Here is a 20,133-nt window from a genome sequence, read left to right as displayed (position 1 = left end):
GTTATAATTTTGAACATATATATGATTGATAGAGTAAATTAAATACTTTATTATGAACTTTTAAAATATGAGATGAGAAATTATTATGGCTCATTTATTATTTTTTATTTTTTTAAAAATTTATTTACCTTATTTAGATGATTTTTTTACTTTTTAATTTATTTACTTTATTTAGATAACTTTTAAAACTAACGGTGTTTAAAACAATAAAAAAGGAAAATACCAGTTTGGCCCCTATGTTTTTCCCAATGCACGATCATCCCATGTGTTTTGTTAATTGACAATTCGGACCTCGTGTTTTACAAACTCAATCAAAATAATACATTGTACATAATTTTGGTAAAAAACATTTCAAATATAATCGTTCATTTTAGCTCCTCAACCACTTTCTGTACTTATATGAACTCATCGCATCACTAACGACCTGATAAATCATCTTATAATTGAAAATATTTTGACCAAAATTGAATCGATGGTACTATTTTGATCCATTTTGTAAAATACATGGTCTGAATTGGCATTTAACAAAATACATGGGCTGATTGCGTATTCAGGAAAAATACAGGGGCCAAAATAGTATTTTCCCTAAAAAAATATTAAATCTAATGGAAACACAACAATTTCTGTTAAACTCACCTTTATAATATATATAAAGATTTAATGACTTTAATTTACCAAGTTGAAATTGGGAAAAGGATAGATAAATTATTACAATATACCCTTCATGTATATATATATATAGCATATACTATGAATGCAATTTACCAATCACATTCTTGATGCTTTTCTTAAAATATATTAATCGATATTGCTTTGTTTATTCACCCTCTTTTAATAATTCACTTATAATATTTCTTTACCATTTTAGCAAAGGGATATATAGTTATAATTCATTTTATAACTAGGTGGGTAATTTGTTTATATAGAGTTTTTTTTTACTTAAATACACATTTATTTTTTATTTTTTTACGATTCCTAATTTTTTTTTGCAAAAATATGGTTTTAGTAAAAGCAACTAAAAAGTAACTAATTAGTATACAACACGACAACAACTTATTACATCAACTTAAAATAGACTAAAAAAAATGATTTGAAGACAACACAAAAAACTATACATCAAAAACCTAAACATTAAAAAAAATCTTAAAAAAACAACTTGAAAACAACACAAATAAAGAAAAAAGTCAAAACCGTAAAATTGTAAAAATTTACCTAAAACACTAAAATTAAAAAAGATTTAATCAAGTTTTTTTTTATTTTTAATGTTTACACAACTATAAATATAGACTTTCTCTGTAATTTTTTTCAACCTTAAATAAAAAGCGTAGAGAAAATGTTGAAATGACTCTAAAATATCACATCTAATACCCGCCTAAAAAAATACTATGTTATTTTCGTTTTTAATAAAAAACGCAGTGTAATGTAGGAAACGTAGGGAATGGAAACTTTTTCTCAACAGTTTTTTCAGAGAAAAGTTGTACTTTTCTCAACGGTTTTTTCATTTTTCATAAAAACTGCTGAGAAAAGTAGAGTTTTCTACCGCTAAGAAAAAGTCTCATTCGCCTCTAACTTCGCCCCGACCCTTCATTCTCCTCATTTCCAACATTTTCAGTCGAGCGCAAGAACGAAAGAAACCTTCTTCCCAAGCCATGGTAATCACCATTCTCACCATTTTTATGTGTTTTTTTGTTATTTTCTTCCACTATTAATGCTTTAAATCATGTATATATTTATAAAATTGATTTATTTTGAAGTTTTCGGGCAAAAATGAAGAAATTGTTAGTGGGTTTAATGAGGTTTAAATGTATATTTTATAGATTTTTTTTTTTTTGCATTTTTTGAACATTTTTGAGCATTTGTGGATGATTAGAAGACATTTTAAGCTTCAAAACAGGTATAGATCACTTAAATTTGACTTTGTTTTTTTTTTTTTATAAACATTTCACATTTTTGGAAATTTTTATATTATTTACATAATGTATTTATTTTTTAATATTGTTAATATTAATTATGAGTGTGTTTTTCATTATTGAAACATATATTAATTTTTGAATTTTTTAAGTTAATGTTTTTTAATTATTTTAGGAATCTAAATTTATTATTAATTTAATACTAATTTTGTAATTATTGTTTAGTAAATTTAATTTTAGTAGTTTAACTAATTTATTAGAAAGTTACTAGTTAAAACTTGAGGTTACTTATTTTAATTTAATAAGTAATTTTGAATGTTGTAAATCATACCAATTACTGTATTTACTAATTATTGTTTAAACTTTTATTGTATAAAATATATTTACTTGTGTTGAATTTGAAGTGTGTTGAAATTGTTGAAGATTAATTTTGAAGGTGAGTAATAATTACTACTTATGTTTTCTTTTTCTTTTTAATATTATACAAACTATTGTTAGAGGAGTTTGAATATATTAGATATTCAGTAGTGAAGTGGTTCTGAGAAGAAAGTGTGTGTTGTGGAGATAACAGAAGGTTGAGAACATGTGTGTCTTAGTGAAGTATGTTTTGTCAATTCTGTGTGCTGTGGTAGTTTATGGACGAAATTATGCATGTTGATTGTTGTGTTTTGTTTGAATTGAATTTATAGGTACTCATAATTTGGGATATGTTATACAAACAAAGGAAACTTTGCCAATTTTTTTTTATGATATGTTATATTATTAATTGAAAATGATTTTGAATATGTAATATGTGTGATTGATTCTACAGATGCATTTGGGAAAGCATGCACCCAAATTCACGACAACTATACAAATTTTTTGACACTAAACATCTTTGTATTGGAAATGATGATAGTAAATGAAGTGATCCAAATTTTTTTATTGTGTTTATTTTATTTGTTTTGAGTATTAGAAAAATATTTGAATTAAATGTTTGGTGTGAATTATGATTTATTAATTTATTTGGAATAATTGTATAATGTTTGTTTTATTATTAGTGTTACATTTTTTTAAGCGTGACGATTTATGTGATTAGAATATGTTGCATTTTTTTTGTTTAATTGTGTGTGTGTGTGTGTCGAATGTGTAGTGTGTGTGTGTGTGTGGGATTTGTTTTATTTTGTTTAAATTAATAAAAGAAATAGAAGGAAAATTTGGTTGTCATCTTTTTAAGATAAGATGACAAAGACTTACCATATTAGTTATGTTCACATTGAGATAGGGTATAGGTGAGGTATATTGAGAGGAAATGGTGGAATTAGGCTTATTTGGTGGGATATGATTTGAGATTTCACACTTGGTTTCCTTCCTTAGGGTTAGGTCACTAGGATATTATAAATATAAGAAAATGTGAGCCTTGGAGAACTATTTTGGTGGCTTCTGAATTATTGAGAGAAAGAGGGAGAGGAGAGCACACAAAAGAGAGAAAGAAATAGAGAAAGAAGGAGAAGAGGAAAAGGGTTTCATGAATCTCTAGGTATGTGTTCTTGTCTTGATTTTGGTTTTGATTTTTGTTCCTCTAAGATTATGTTTCTTCTTTTCAATTCTAAGAAAATTGTTTTTCTTTTCTTTGATGGTGTATTTCGAAACCCCTAGGTGGCTAAGGATTGAGTTGCTTTGTGTTCTTAAACATTACCAAGGGGGTAATGGGATTCCCTCCCCTTTTTGTTGATTTGAAATTGCTTTAATTCTTGTTTATGGTCATGGATTAGTGTTTGATGTTTTGAGAAAATATGTCTATGTTTGATCATATGGGTTTGATAAATGTGTATGGTGATGATCTCTTGATTAGAAACATGATTAGATTTTAATTAAATTTTGGAAAAACAAAAGTGTATTGTTGGGTGCATATTCGGCCTAGCCATATTATTTGATTCATTTTATTTCTCTTGAATTTTAATGAGAATGTTTATTGTTTAGGTAGAGTGGAGTAAAATTAAAGCATGAGAAAGTTGATGTTATATTGTTTTTTGCATTATTAGAAAAGCATGTGAGTATTGTAATGATGAATCATGTGGGAAACAAAAAATTGAAATTCTTGAATGGAAATTATGTATAGGGTTCGGCCATGACATTGTTTTATACCTAGTGTTCTCTTGTTTATTTTGTTTAATTATTTACAAGCATGATGAGTTTCTATTGTAGAAAGGAAGCATGATTTAGTTTCTTTTCTTTATGTTTGATAAGGTTTTCGAACAAGGCCTTTGTTTATGGGGTTTTAGGTTTTGAAATAAACTAAAACTTTGATGCATGATAATTGTATTATTTGGAATGCATGAAAATATACAAACATGTTAGATTTAATGATTTAAGTTGAACATGGGCATTTTTAAATAAAATATTACTTGCTGATTTTGAGTTTATATCTTATGGAAAATTATCAATAGCTTAAAATAGTATTGTAATGCCCTAATTTCTCATAAATTATCGAGAACAGCGTTGGATCATAAACATAAATATTGCTCTTTTATTGAATGAAAATTAAAATAAGTAAATGGATCCATGGTTTTACAAAAATAAAATAATTGTCTTTAACATACTAAATTGAGCAACATTAAATAAAACTATAAACGAAACATGCTTTAATAAAACCACATGCCCGCTTGATATTCCTCGACTATATGGTCCCCACGAGTACGTCATAAAGATCCTAGGTCCCACTTGCCATCGACCTTTCTATCTTTAATTTTCTGAACCAACAACATCATAAGAGGTGAGCCTCTAAGCCTAGTAAGGAAAATACAAACAAGAGTCAGTCATATAATCATATAATAAAACATATAATAAATTTCACAAGAGTCATAACAAAACTTATTTATACTAATCATACAACATCATAAAACCCTAGGTCATAAGTCATAGGTCATAAGTCATAATCATATGTCATAGGTCATAATAACAAGACATATATAATAAAAAGATAAGTGATTATACAAGGGTGACAATTAAGCCCCGAACATAAGTCAGTCATACAAGTTTGGCAGCCGAGCCTACCGGACATCAACTTAGGTCTTTCATACAAGTTTGGCAACTGAGCCTACCAGACATAAATCTGTCATACATCATTGGACACCTTAAGTCCAGCCACACTTATCCCTTTATTGTACCTAGAATGTTAGGTCATACAAAACATAAACTAGGACATAAACTAAACTACCTAATTTTCCTTACCTTGAGTGTGAAGAGAAAAAGAAAGAGAAGAGATTGCTTGCTATAGAAAATGTCCAATCAACCTTAAATACAACATAAGATATTTATATTAGAGCTTTATAATAAAACTATACTTTCAAGAATTTTCTAAACCTCATAAAGTCATACATTCAACCTAGAACCAAAATGATGAAATCCCGAGTATTCTCTCTAATGTCTATTTCCAACAACAACACCAAGAGTTTGGATACTTGGGTAGATTTCGGCTATGTATTGGCTTGATGGGGTTCAATATTTCGGCTATAATAGGGTTTAGAAAGGCAATAGAGTTTAAGGCAAAATAAAGAAAATAGGAGAAAAAGATCTAGAGCATTATAAGGACTAGTAGTGTTTCGGCTATGGATATGTAGAGTGTTTGTGGAAAAATGGAGAGAGCTTTTGGGTCTATGGATTTTGAAATTATGAGAGTTTTTTTAGAGCTTTTGAGTGTGATAAAAATGGTGAAGGGTAAGTCTTTATTTATAGGCTTCAAACCCCAACTCCCTTCCTTGATTTTCTCCACGCTATTCAATTTAAATTTTAAAAATCAAATCTTCCCTCTACTATATGGTTTTGGCCAGCCTATTCTTACTCCATTCTTGTTGCTACATAATCTCCAAGTATGCGACATAGTCTCCATTTAGTTCAAACTTTAGTCAAAGTCCAAACTACTATCCTATATCTCGTAACTCTGGATCCTCTTGTATTAAAATTAATGTAACTAGAGTTGTAGGAGTCCGATTTTGGCCATTTTATATACCATTGGAAAGATAATTAAATTATCTACAAATGTATAGAAATACTATTTTTCCAAACTCATAATATAACTAGGTCAAAACTAGGTCCGAAGTTACAACACCCTAAAGTTACGAAAACTTTATTTACTTGTCTAACTCTTAGTTCAACCATCACACTACTATCTCTACTTATTTATTTGACTACTTAAATTAAATATTTTACATCCCCATTTATCTAACTCTTCTTGACGCAGAGTCACTTAATTCAAATAGATCAAATCTTGCCTATCTTTAAAATTTAAAAAAAAAAAGTCAAATCCTTCCTAATTTTGTGCCTAACCTGAGACTAAGCTATTTTAGTTTTCATTTTAATTCTAATACTTGGACATAGTTTAATGCCACATGTTCACTTCTTAATTCATCAAATAACATGTGCATTTAATACTTAATAAAACTATGCACTAATTTAATCATATACTAAAAGAATTATAATTATTTCTAAGTCATAAAATCATAACTTAAAAAATTTAAACTTAAAGCAATCTTTATTCCATAACTCAATTCAGAACTAAATCTAACCTAATATCATATTTAAGGAGCTCATAAGAATATAATAACATTGGTTATTACAAGTATATTTTATGTTCTAAAAAATTCACATTTTAGACTATACATAAGTAAAATGTGATTTTCACATTTTAATAATGCATTTTTCTTCAATAAAATACATGCAAATTTTTATAGTTTAAAATTGAGAAAAAAATATTTTTTTTTAAAAATGCTTAGAAATGGATTCAATAAAATGTAAGAATTATTAGTCCTTTTTACCAAATTTTAGGTCCTTAGAGATATTTTAAAAGAAATTGTTTTCAAACATGTTATGAGTTTTGGTAAAAAAAAAAATTTGTAAAACAAAGTGTCACATTTTTTTTGTACATTTAGGCTAAGTCTAGAATTTCAAAGTTGGGATTGCTTAAAATTCTTATGTGGTTTAATGATTATATATAAATGGTAGCATGATAACTGGTATCTCATGTATTATGAGTTTTTTGAAATTCTTTGTGACCTATAAGTTTTGGCATAGACACTTATAAAGTATACAAGGTCATGCAAACTTTTGTGATATGCTTGTGTGGGTATGAATTTTGATTGAGACCAAATTGTACTTGCTATGTGTTAACCGAGATTTTCGGCAACTGTATTAATGAATGATATTTGCTAATAATAATAGTGAAAATAGAAGATCGACACGAGGCTTTTACGTGGTTGGGGCGTTAACTAGCCTTAGTCCACGAGTCCATATATTAGAGCTAGAAGAAGCTTTTACAATGGAGTTTTCTGACTATATCTGAACAAAGTTTCTGCCTTCTCCCACTGTTTTCTCCCTCTTTTACGTTGTTCTACAACTTATATTTATAGGCTGAGGGGGACACCGGGTCTGGGCCGGATCCGACCCGGGCCCATCAGAGGAATGTGCACAAGGGGCCTTTCTAGTGGAGGCCCAATACAAAAAGGTATACAATACACCAAACCCAAACCAGCTAAGGCCCAATTAGTTGACCTGAGACACAAGCCTTCGCCCGACAAAACGGCACTTTGGCTCTGACCACTTCGAGTCACGAGGCTGATTCAGGAGACAAGACCGGTCAGGGTACTTGGCTGCGCAGTCCTGACACACCAGTGGATAATCCCAAGGCAACCTTTTCTGCAGGCGAAAAGTGGGGGGACAATGCTCACGCGAAATGAGGCGGTTTCAGGATCCTGGACGCCTGGCCCATCGACTGGGGAGGAGGCGATCCAGGTGCGTTTACCTTTGGCCCGCTACGTTTACCTCGAGCCCGGACCATACCAGCTTCAGGGATAGGGACGCGTAGGCCGCGACGGTCTGGGTGCTCCGGACACCACCGGGACCGTTCAAGCTGAAGATGAACCCGGAGGGACGTCCCGGACCCCTCCATACGGGCCCAGTCCAGAGTCCCTGGGCCAGGCCCACATGCCGAGTCGGTCCCCTGACCGTGGCCCAGGGCGAAGGCCCAAAACCCTTCCAGGAAATGGGGATAACAATTACCCCCCAAGCCTTCACCCGGGCTAGCCGGGAGGAGGGTCGCACCACCCTCACGGCGCTCGCCAAGTTGTCTCCCCAGTTCCTGTCCGAGCTAGGAGGCTTGGCGGAAAGGTCGTGGCAGTGGCAGGTTGTTTAGCCCGGACCGTTTACCGCAATCCAAGGACGTTTACCCTTGGCCCGCTTCGAGAAGAATGACACACGTATCGCCAAGTGATTGCTGCAAGGGCCTCGAAGAGTCGCCTAGGCCTCCCAAAGGTCGCTAGGCCTAGACTAGGGTGTCAGCGCACGTCACGAGGCGTCACATCCGCACGGGGGGAGTCATCATTAATGTCCCTGGAACGAGGTGGACCGTAGGATGGGGCGTCCTCTGGCATCCGCCACTCCTGGACCGTCGGATTAGAGGCGTTGAGGATCCAGACCAAAAGGACTCATAAATGTCCTCTGCGCGATTCTCAATCGTCGGATGAAGAGGCACCTGACCGTTGGATCGTGGGCCAGAATTTGGGGGGCTGATATAAAGACTCCCAGAGAACAACATTCGGCACTTTTCCATTTTCGAACCAGCTTAAGAAAAAGAAAAACCCGAACGCTCGCTTAGAGCTTTGCATGTCCGACCTCGCCGACGAAATACTCCGCCGTTTGCTAGCTCTGCGCCACCACCTGTTTCCCAGAGCTTCAACCTTCGTTCTGCAACCTGACAGCGCTTCTCGGATTTGCCCCGCCGACGAATTGCTGCACCGGCTGTGCCACTTCAAGAACGAGGTCCTGCCATCCTTACGATCGAACAACCGCCAGCCTCAACCGTCGACACCACACAGTAAGTCTTTTTTAATTCTGTTACCAAATTTGTGAACTTAGGCTCTCTAGACGCATGTGCCTAAGCCCTGTGCTTTAGAATTTGTTAGGAAGGCTGCCTGGTTTGGGTGGCATCGTGCTTGGATGCTTCCTGGACAAGGGGTGGACCTTAGTAGCTTTTTCTCCCGATTAGGGTCGCGGGGCTTTTCGGGGTCCCGGGCCTGGTCCGACGGGACTCCAAGCAGTCCTTAGGAGACTCCCTGTACCTCGACCGACTTTTTTGGGTTTAGGTACTGACTGCTTGGTCTTTCTTTCTTTGTTCCCAGATCGTCAATCATGGCCACAGGCGTCACACTTCATTCCGAAGAAGAGGTCAACAGGGCCCCCATGGTCGTTCCCGGATCCAAGACGCCCACAGGCAACAGGTGGGAAATGGACGTAACGCCCAACTCGTTCCGAAACTACAGGATGATGCTTTTCCTGGAGTTGCGGCTGGGCATCGAATCAACTCCGGGCCTCTTCCACAATCGCATGGCCTGGTTAGAGGAAAGGGCCCACACGTCCGTGGATGGATTCAGGGCCTGGAGTGCCGGTCACATCAGCGCGAGAGCTACGCTCCCGCTTCATGACTATTTCGTGCGGTTCCTGACATATGTGGGGATCGCCCCGTTCCAACTGCTGCCACAAGCGTACCGCCTGCTTGCTGGGTGGAAGGTGTTCTGTGTCGCGAAGGAGATCGCGGAGCCTACCCCGGCGGAGGTCTTGCACTTCTACAAGTTGGTGCCGCAGGTCAGCGTTAAAAACAAAAGCCTGGACAACTTTTACAGGCTGCAGCCACGGAGTGGCTACCCTGCTCCTACCAGCACCTGGAAGCACCCCCCGGATGTCAGGCATCACTGGTTCATGACATCCGGGTTCCTTGTTGACAAGAACCCCACGCTGCTGCTAGACTTCCAGCAAGTGGGTAAGTATTCCCCTGGACCCTTTTCTTTTATTCATCTTTCGCTTCCACCTCTTATCGTATCTTACGGGTCGCAGGTCCCTTCATTCAAACCCCCCTTACCGAGTTTCTCCTAGAAAGGAGGAGGTACTATGCCAAACTGACCGCGAAGGAGCTGGACGTTGGGGGTTATGTCAATGATAGAAACCTCCGGCTAGTAGGGTTGCTTGCGGCCACCCAGACTGTTGTCATCCCGAGCCTCAGGGGCATCCCGTGCGAGAAGGATGCCGAGATCCGGGAGCAGCTGGCCCTCGACCACATCGCCGAAGTGGTGAGAGCGACGCGGGCCACCGCAGCTCAGCGTAAGAAGAATCAACTTCCGGTGGAAGAGGCCACCTCAGAGGAGCTGGAGGAGCTTTTCGAAGACGCCCTACCAAACGTCGGGACTCCCGCGGCTAGCGTATCGGGGCGAGGTAACTCCCCTTTAATCTTAACTTATGCTCCCCAAGTCGAGGACTTAGCTAGGGATAGGCTAGAGCCGCCGGGCCCCGCATTTGGGGCTGATGGGGAGATGAGGCCTTCATCTCTCGTCCCTGTAGGATCACGGATCCTAATGTTCATGTCCGGGTTCCTCCAGTATGGGGGGTTTCTTATCCCGGACGACGTAGGAGACCGGATATACTCATTCGCTTTAAGGGAATTGAGTCTCGCCCGAGGCTTAGATGAGGGTTCGTCCCGGGCCGTTCTTTTTTACTGCTGTGTTTTCCTGTCTGGCTTATCATACTAACCTTTTTCTCCTGTACTTTTGCAGAGGATTCCGATATGTCTAACCCGGCCAGTGAGATGAGGAGGCTCATCAAGGAAAGGTCGACCAAGAAAGCGGCCAGGAGGTCAAACGTCGCGGCTGGCACGGAGCCCCTCCCCACCAGCGAAACACCCGGGTCAGTGCCCTATCCCGGCGAGGTTCTGGCCGTGGTGCCCTTCCTGGCCGTGGAGCCAGCCGCGGACGTCCCTTCGAACCAGCCCCCAATGATTGACTTGGAAGCGGGCGAAGCCGTAAGCCGGAGCTCAGGAAAGAGGGGCCCGGAAGGGGACGCCAGGGAAGGCAAACTCGGGAAGAGGCCTCAGACGACGCCGTCGGAAACAGCCGAGGAGTCACACGGGGAGAGTAGGCTAACCACGAAGGAGATCCCTGCTTCGCCTGCTCTTCCCCTCTGCCCAACTCTTCTTGAGGAGGGGGAGTCCGCTCTGCGGGACGAACAGTCCCGGTTGATCAACCGGACCTGGGAGAACGGCCGATGCTGGAGGGACGACGCTTACAAGGCCCTGACAATCCGCTGTCAGGTCGAGTTCTCGGACCGTCCTGCCGAATTCAGCGCTCCTCAGCCGATCGTGGACCGGCTAGCTGCCGAGGCGGGCTTCCGCCCCAAGCTGGGCCAGGACATCGCCCCCATGGCCGCTGATCTGCTGGATCAGGTCGGGAGCACTATGTCCAACCTCTAGCTGAAGAGGTACGCCACGATAGCCAATCCAGACGTGCTGTTTATCTCTCAGGCTCTCCGCCACCAGGCCACCGCGGTAATTTTCACTCATATTCCTTCGTCATTTTTTGGTGGCGATTTTGTTTTCTAACTTTTGTTTGCTCCAGGTCGATTTGCTGTCTCAGAGGAGTGCCGACTTGGTGGCCGAGCTTGCAATAAAGATGGAGACGGCCAAGCTGGAGATAGAGGCGGCCGTGAACCAGAGGGAGGCCGTCAAGGAGACCCTTAGCAGGGAGACGACCCACCTCCAGGAAGAGTTGGCCCGCGCAAAGGCGGAGCGCGAGGAAATTAGCCGCGCCAAGACCGGGTTGGAAGATGAGTTGTCCCGGAAGACAAAAGTTGCCGACGAAAGGGCGGCTCTTTTGGAAACGGCCGCGGCACAGTCATCCCTGGACAAGGAGGAGATCCAGACCCTGAAGGCCCGAGTCTGCGAACTGGGCGACTCCCTGCTTCAGGAGAAAGCGGCGCATGAAACCACCCGTCAGGAGAAGGAGGAGGCCGACAACTTAGTGGATGTCACCTTTGACGAGGCCATCTATATGGCCTGGTGCAAGGATAAGAACATGAACCTCCTCGTCTTCCCTGATCCTGAATCGAAGCGTGCCGAGTATGAGGCCAAGGAGAGGGAGGATGCGGACCTCCGGGCGGACGCGTTGTAGGCCCTTGTCCCGGCCTCGTTCTTTTGTTAATGTTTTTGGCTTGTAATTAAATTTTAAAACACTGCTACTTTCTTCGGTTTTTAAGAAAGCTTCCTTCCATTGTTCAATAGAAATTTTGATTCGTTGCCGCGACTAACTGACTGTAGGGGTTTTGTCCTGGTTCCAACGGCCGGGACTGGACCCAATGACCAGTCTTGGCATTGTCCGGGGCCCTTGGGTCTTTGTTTAACCCGGAGTGCATTTTTCCTTAAATCTTAGGTCCCGGCTTTGCCCTAGGGTAAACCGGATGCTTTCGTATTCCGGGGATCAACCTGTCCGTAATGGACGTTGTTCGTCCGGGGTGGGACCGGCCTTGGGCTCGGTCCTTTTCATTTTAAACCCCCGGACATCGTTCGTTCGGGGTGGGACCGGCCTTGGGCTCGGTCCTCTTTGTTTTATACCCCCGGACGTCGTTCGTCCGGGGTCGGACCGGCCCTGGGGCTCGATCCACTTTATTTTAAACCCCCGGACATCGTTCGTCCTGGGTGGGACCGGCCTTAGGCTCGGTCCTTTTTATTTTAAACCCCCGGACATCGTTCGTCCGAGGTGGGACCGGCCTTAGGCTCGGTACTTCGTTCTATACCCCCGGACATCGTTCGTCCGGGGTGGGAACGGCCTTCGACACGATCCTTTTTATTTTAGACTCCCGGACATTGTTCGTCCGAGGTGGGACCGGCCTTAGGCTCGGTCCTTTTTATTTTAAACCCCCGGACATCGTTCGTCCGGGGTGGGATCGGCCTTAGGCTCGGTCCTTTGTTCTATTCCCCCGGACATCGTTCGTCCGGGGTGGGATTGGCCTTGGGCACAATCCTTTTTATTTTAGACTCCCGGACACCGTTCGTCCGGGGTGGGACCGGCCTTAGGCTCGGTCCATTTTATTTTAAACCCTCGGACATCGTTCGTCCGGGGTGGGACCGGCCTTAGGCTCGGTCCTTTGTTCTATACCCCCGGACATCGTTCGTCCGGGGTGGGATCGGCCTTGGGCATGATCCTTTTTATTTTAGACTCCCGGACATCGTTCGTCCGGGGTGGGACCGGCCTTAGGCTCGGTCCTTTTTATTTTAAACCCCTGGACATCGTTCGTCCGGGGTGGGACCGGCCTTGGGCTCGGTCCTTTTTATTTTAAACCGCCGGACATCGTTCGTCCGGGGTGGGACCGGCCTTAGGCTCGGTCCTTTTTATTTTAAACCCCCAGACATCGTTCGTCCAGGGTCGGACCGGCCTTGGGCTCGGTCCTTTTTATTTTAAACCCCCGGATATTGTCGTCTGGGGTGGGACCGGCCTTAGGCTCGGTCCTTTTTATTTTAAACCCCCGGACATCGTTCGTCCGGGGTGGGACCGGCCTTAGGATCGGTCCTTTTTATTTTAAACCCCCGGACATCGTTCATCCAGGGTTGGACTGGCCTTAGGCTCGGTCCTTTTTATCTTAAACCCCCGGACATCGTTCGTCTGGGGTGGGACCGGCCTTAGGCACGGTCCTTTTTATTTTACACCCCCGGACATCGTTCGTCCGGGGTGGGACCGGCCTTAGGCTCGGTCCTTTGTTCTATACCCCCGGACATCGTTCGTCCGGGGTAGGATCGTCCTTGGGCACGATCCTTTTTATTTTAGACTCCCGGACATCGTTCGTCCGGGGTGGGACCGGCCTTAGGCTCGGTCATTTTTATTTTAAACCCCCAGACATCGTTCGTCCGGGGTGGGACCGGCCTTAGGCTCGGTCCTTCGTTCTATACCCCCGGACATCATTCGTCCGGGGTGGGATCGGCCTTGGGCACGATCCTTTTTATTTTAGACTCCCGGACATCGTTCGTCCGGGGTGGGACCGGCCTTAGGCTCGGTCCTTTTTATTTTAAACCCCCGGACATCGTTCGTCCGGCGTGGGACCGACCTTGGGCTCGGTCCTTTTTATTTTAAACCCCCGGACATCGTTCGTCCGGGGTGGGATCGGCCTTGGGCACGATCCTTTTTATTTTAGACTCCCGGACATCGTTCGTCCGGGGTGGGACCGGCCTTAGGCTCCGTCCTTTTTATTTTAAACCCCCGGACATCGTTCCTCCGGGGTGGGATCGGCCTTAGGCTCGGTCCTTTTTATTTTAAACCCCCGGACATCGTTCGTCTGGGGTGGGACCCACCTTAGGCTCGGTCCTTTGTTCTATTCCCCCGGACAGCGTTCGTCCGGGGTGGGATTGGCCTTGGGCATGATTCTTTTTATTTTAGACTCCCGGACATCGTTCGTCCGGGGTGGGACCGGCCTTAGGCTCGGTCCTTTTTATTTTAAACCCGCGGACATTGTTCGTCCGGGGTGGGACTGGCCTTAGGCTCGGTCCTTTGTTCTATACCCCCGGACATCGTTCGTCCAGGGTGGGATCGGCCTTGGGCACGATCGTTTTTATTTTAGACTCCCAGACATCGTTCGTCCGGGGTGGGACCGGCCTTAGCCTTGGTCCTTTTTATTTTAAACCCCCGGACATCGTTCGTCGGGGGTGGGACCGGCCTTGGGCTCGCTCCTTTTTATTTTAAAACCCCGGACATCGTTCGTCCGGGGTGGGACCGGCCTTAGCCTTGGTCCTTTTTATTTTAAACCCCCGGACATCGTTCGTCCGGGGTGGGACCGGCCTTGGGCTCGGTCCTTTTTATTTTAAACCCCCGGACATCGTTTGTCCGGGGTGGGACCGGCCTTGGGCTTGCTCCTTTTTATTTTAAACCCCCGGACATCGTTCGTCCGGGGTGGGACCGGCCTTAGGATCGGTCCTTTTTATTTTAAACCCCCGGACATCGTTCGTCCGGGGTTGGACTGGCCTTAGGCTCGGTCCTTTTTATTTTAAACCCCCAGACATCGTTCGTCCGGGGTCGGACCGGCCTTGGGCTCGGTCCTTTTTATTTTAAACCCCCGGACATCGTTCGTCAGGGGTGGGACCGGCCTTAGGCTCGGTCCTTTTTATTTTAAACCCTCGGACATCGTTCGTCCGGGGTGGGACCGGCCTTAGGATCGGTCCTTTTTATTTTAAACCCCCGGACATCGTTCATCCGGGGTTGGACTGGCCTTAGGCTCGGTCCTTTTTATTTTAAACCCCCGGACATCGTTCGTCTGGGGTGGGACCGGCCTTAGGCACGGTCCTTTTTATTTTACAACCCCGGACATCGTTCGTCCGGGGTGGGACCGGCCTTAGGCACGCTCCCTTTTATTTTAAACCCCCGTACATCGTTCGTCCGGGGTGGGACCGGCCTTAGCCTCCGTCCTTTTTATTTTAAACACCCGGACATCGTTTGTCCGGAGTGGGACCGGCCTTAGGCTCGATCCTTTTTATTTTAAACCCCCGGACATCGTTCGTCCGGGGTGGGACCGGCCTTAGGCTCGATCCTTTTTATTTTAAACCCCCGGACATCGTTCGTCCGGGGTGGGAGCGGCCTTAGGCTCGGTCCTTTTTATTTTAAACCCCCGGACATCGTTCGTCTGGGGTGGGACCGGCCTTAGGATCGGTCCTTTTTATTTTAAACCGCCGGACATCGTTCGTCCGGGGTGGTACCGGCCTTAGGCTCGGTCCTTTTTATTTTAAACCCCCAGACATCGTTCGTCCGGGGTCGGACCGGCCTTGGGCTGGGTCCTTTTTATTTTAAACCCCCGGATATTGTAGTCTGGGGTGGGACCGGCCTTAGGCTCGGTCCTTTTTATTTTAAACCCCCGGACATCGTTCGTTCGGGGTGGGACCGGCCTTAGGATCGGTCCTTTTTATTTTAAACCCCCGGACATCGTTCATCCGGGGTTGGACTGGCCTTAGGCTCGGTCCTTTTTATCTTAAACCCCCGGACATCGTTCGTCTGGGGTGGGACCGGCCTTAGGCACGGTCCTTTTTATTTTACACCCCCGGACATCGTTCGTCCGGGGTGGGACCGGCCTTAGGCTCGGTCCTTTGTTCTATACCCCCGGACATCGTTCGTCCGGGGTAGGATCGTTCTTGGGCACGATCCTTTTTATTTTAGACTCCCGGACATCGTTCGTCCGGGGTGGGACCGGCCTTAGGCTCGGTCCTTTTTATTTTAAACCCCCAGACATCGTTCGTCCGGGGTGGGACCGGCCTTAGGCTCGGTCCTTCGTTCTCTACCCCCGGACATCATTCGTCCGGGGTGGGATCGGCCTTGGGCACGATCCTTTTTATTTTAGACTCCCGGACATCGTTCGTCCGGGGTGGGACCGGCCTTAGGCTCCGTCCTTTTTATTTTAAACCCCCGGACATCGTTCATCCAGGGTGGGACCGGCCTTAGGCTCGGTCCTTTTTATTTTAAACCCCCGGACATCGTTCGTCTGGGGTGGGACCCGCCTTAGGCTCGGTCCTTTGTTCTATTCCCCCGGACATCGTTCGTCCGGGGTGGGATTGGCCTTGGGCATGATTCTTTTTATTTTAGACTCCCGGACATCGTTCGTCCGGGGTGGGACCGGCCTTAGGCTCGGTCCTCTTTATTTTAAACCCGCGGACATCGTTCGTCCGGGGTGGGACTGGCCTTAGGCTCGGTCCTTTGTTCTATACCCCCGGACATCGTTCGTCCAGGGTGGGATCGGCCTTGGGCACGATCGTTTTTATTTTAGACTCCCGGACATCGTTCGTCCGGGGTGGGACCGGCCTTTGCCTTGGTCCTTTTTATTTTAAACCCCCGGACATCGTTCGTCGGGGGTGGGACCGGCCTTAGGCTCGGTACTTCGTTCTATACCCCCGGACATCGTTCGTCCGGGGTGGGAACGGCCTTCGACACGATCCTTTTTATTTTAGACTCCCGGACATTGTTCGTCCGAGGTGGGACCGGCCTTAGGCTCGGTCCTTTTTATTTTAAACCCCCGGACATCGTTCGTCCGGGGTGGGACCGGCCTTAGGCTCAGTCCTTTGTTCTATTCCCCCGGACATCGTTCGTCCGGGGTGGGATTGGCCTTGGGCACAATCCTTTTTATTTTAGACTCCCGGACACCGTTCGTCCGGGGTGGGACCGGCCTTAGGCTCGGTCCATTTTATTTTAAACCCTCGGACATCGTTCGTCCGGGGTGGGACCGGCCTTAGGCTCGGTCCTTTGTTCTATACCCCCGGACATCGTTCGTCCGGGGTGGGATCGGCCTTGGGCATGATCCTTTTTATTTTAGACTCCCGGACATCGTTCGTCCGGGGTGGGACCGGCCTTAGGCTCGGTCCTTTTTATTTTAAACCCCTGGACATCGTTCGTCCGGGGTGGGACCGGCCTTGGGCTCGGTCCTTTTTATTTTAAACCGCCGGACATCGTTCGTCCGGGGTGGGACCGGCCTTAGGCTCGGTCCTTTTTATTTTAAACCCCCAGACATCGTTCGTCCGGGGTCGGACCGGCCTTGGGCTCGGTCCTTTTTATTTTAAACCCCCGGATATTGTCGTCTGGGGTGGGACCGGCCTTAGGCTCGGTCCTTTTTATTTTAAACCCCCGGACATCGTTCGTCCGGGGTGGGACCGGCCTTAGGATCGGTCCTTTTTATTTAAAACCCCCGGACATCGTTCATCCGGAGTTGGACTGGCCTTAGGCTCGGTCCTTTTTATCTTAAACCCCCGGACATCGTTCGTCTGGGGTGGGACCGGCCTTAGGCACGGTCCTTTTTATTTTACACCCCCGGACATCGTTCGTCCGGGGTGGGACCGGCCTTAGGCTCGGTCCTTTGTTCTATACCCCCGGACATCGTTCGTCCGGGGTAGGATCGTCCTTGGGCACGATCCTTTTTATTTTAGACTCCCGGACATCGTTCGTCCGGGGTGGGACAGGCCTTAGGCTCGGTCCTTTTTATTTTAAACCCCCAGACATCGTTCGTCCGGGGTGGGACCGGCCTTAGGCTCGGTCCTTCGTTCTATACCCCCGGACATCATTCGTCCGGGGTGGGATCGGCCTTGGGCACGATCCTTTTTATTTTAGACTCCCGGACATCGTTCGTCCGGGGTGGGACCGGCCTTAGGCTCGGTCCTTTTTATTTTAAACCCCCGGACATCGTTCGTCCGGCGTGGGACCGACCTTGGGCTCGGTCCTTTTTATTTTAAACCCCCGGACATCGTTTGTCCGGGGTGGGACCGGCCTTGGGCTTGCTCCTTTTTATTTTAAACCCCCGGACATCGTTCGTCCGGGGTGGGACCGGCCTTAGGATCGGTCCTTTTTATTTTAAACCCCCGGACATCGTTCGTCCGGGGTTGGACTGGCCTTAGGCTCGGTCCTTTTTATTTTAAACCCCCAGACATCGTTCGTCCGGGGTCGGACCGGCCTTGGGCTCGGTCCTTTTTATTTTAAACCCCCGGACATCGTTCGTCAGGGGTGGGACCGGCCTTAGGCTCGGTCCTTTTTATTTTAGACCCCCGGACATCGTTCGTCCGGGGTGGGACCGGCCTTAGGATCGGTCCTTTTTATTTTAAACCCCCGGACATCGTTCATCCGGGGTTGGACTGGCCTTAGGCTCGGTCCTTTTTATTTTAAACCCCCGGACATCGTTCGTCTTGGGTGGGACCGGCCTTAGGCACGGTCCTTTTTATTTTACAACCCCGGACATCGTTCGTCCGGGGTGGGACCGGCCTTAGGCACGCTCCCTTTTATTTTAAACCCCCGTACATCGTTCGTCCGGGGTGGGACCGGCCTTAGCCTCCGTCCTTTTTATTTTAAACACCCGGACATCGTTTGTCCGGAGTGGGACCGGCCTTAGGCTCGATCCTTTTTATTTTAAACCCCCGGACATCGTTCGTCCGGGGTGGGACCGGCCTTAGGCTCGATCCTTTTTATTTTAAACCCCCGGACATCATTCGTCCGGGGTGGGACCGGCCTTAGGCTCGGTCCTTTTTATTTTAAACCCCCGGACATCGTTCGTCTGGGGTGGGACCGGCCTTAGGATCGGTCCTTTTTATTTTAAACCGCCGGACATCGTTCGTCCGGGGTGGTACCGGCCTTAGGCTCGGTCCTTATTATTTTAAACCCCCAGACATCGTTCGTCCGGGGTCGGACCGGCCTTGGGCTAGGTCCTTTTTATTTTAAACCCCCGGATATTGTCGTCTGGGGTGGGACCGGCCTTAGGCTCGGTCCTTTTTATTTTAAACCCCCGGACATCGTTCGTTCGGGGTGGGACCGGCCTTAGGATCGGTCCTTTTTATTTTAAACCCCCGGACATCGTTCATCCGGGGTTGGACTGGCCTTAGGCTCGGTCCTTCGTTCTCTACCCCCGGACATCATTCGTCCGGGGTGGGATCGGCCTTGGGCACGATCCTTTTTATTTTAGACTCCCGGACATCGTTCGTCCGGGGTGGGACCGGCCTTAGGCTCCGTCCTTTTTATTTTAAACCCCCGGACATCGTTCATCCGGGGTGGGACCGGCCTTAGGCTCGGTCCTTTTTATTTTAAACCCCCGGACATCGTTCGTCTGGGGTGGGACCCGCCTTAGGCTCGGTCCTTTGTTCTATTCCCCCGGACATCGTTCGTCCGGGGTGGGATTGGCCTTGGGCATGATTCTTTTTATTTTAGACTCCCGGACATCGTTCGTCCGGGGTTGGACCGGCCTTAGGCTCGGTCCTTTTTATTTTAAACCCGCGGACATCGTTCGTCCGGGGTGGGACTGGCCTTAGGCTCGGTCCTTTGTTCTATACCCCCGGACATCGTTCGTCCAGGGTGGGATCGGCCTTGGGCACGATCGTTTTTATTTTAGACTCCCGGACATCGTTCGTCCGGGGTGGGACCGGCCTTAGCCTTGGTCTTTTTTATTTTAAACCCCCGGACATCGTTCGTCGGGGGTGGGACCGGCCTTAGTCTCGGTACTTCGTTCTATACCCCCGGACATCGTTCGTCCGGGGTGGGAACGGCCTTCGACACGATCCTTTTTAATTTAGACTCCCGGACATTGTTCGTCCGAGGTGGGACCGGCCTTAGGCTCGGTCCTTTTTATTTTAAACCCCCGGACATCGTTCGTCCGGGGTGGGACCGGCCTTAGGCTCGGTCCTTTGTTCTATTCCCCCGGACATCGTTCGTCCGGGGTGGGATTGGCCTTGGGCACAATCCTTTTTATTTTAGACTCCCGGACACCGTTCGTCCGGGGTTGGACCGGCCTTAGGCTCGGTCCATTTTATTTTAAACCCCCGGACATCGTTCGTCCGGGGTGGGACCGGCCTTAGGCTCGGTCCTTTGTTCTATACCCCCGGACATCGTTCGTCCGGGGTGGGATCGGCCTTGGGCATGATCCTTTTTAT

At 46.2% G+C, this 20,133-nt stretch overlaps 1 long non-coding RNA gene across 1 annotated transcript in view; it reads left to right on the top strand.

The window, feature by feature from the left end:
* The first annotated feature begins 3,194 nt into the window (after positions 1–3,194).
* Positions 3,195–20,133, top strand: part of LOC133818895 (uncharacterized) — a 57,133-nt gene continuing 40,194 nt past the window's right edge. The window contains exons 1-2 of the long non-coding RNA XR_009886157.1: positions 3,195–3,429; positions 3,549–3,595. This is a non-coding gene — a long non-coding RNA (uncharacterized LOC133818895). The remainder of the gene's footprint in view (positions 3,430–3,548; positions 3,596–20,133) is intronic.

Source organism: Humulus lupulus, chromosome 2, assembly GCF_963169125.1.
Source record: "Humulus lupulus chromosome 2, drHumLupu1.1, whole genome shotgun sequence".
NCBI lineage: Eukaryota > Viridiplantae > Streptophyta > Magnoliopsida > Rosales > Cannabaceae > Humulus > Humulus lupulus.
This window is presented reverse-complemented; position numbering and strand designations above follow the sequence as displayed.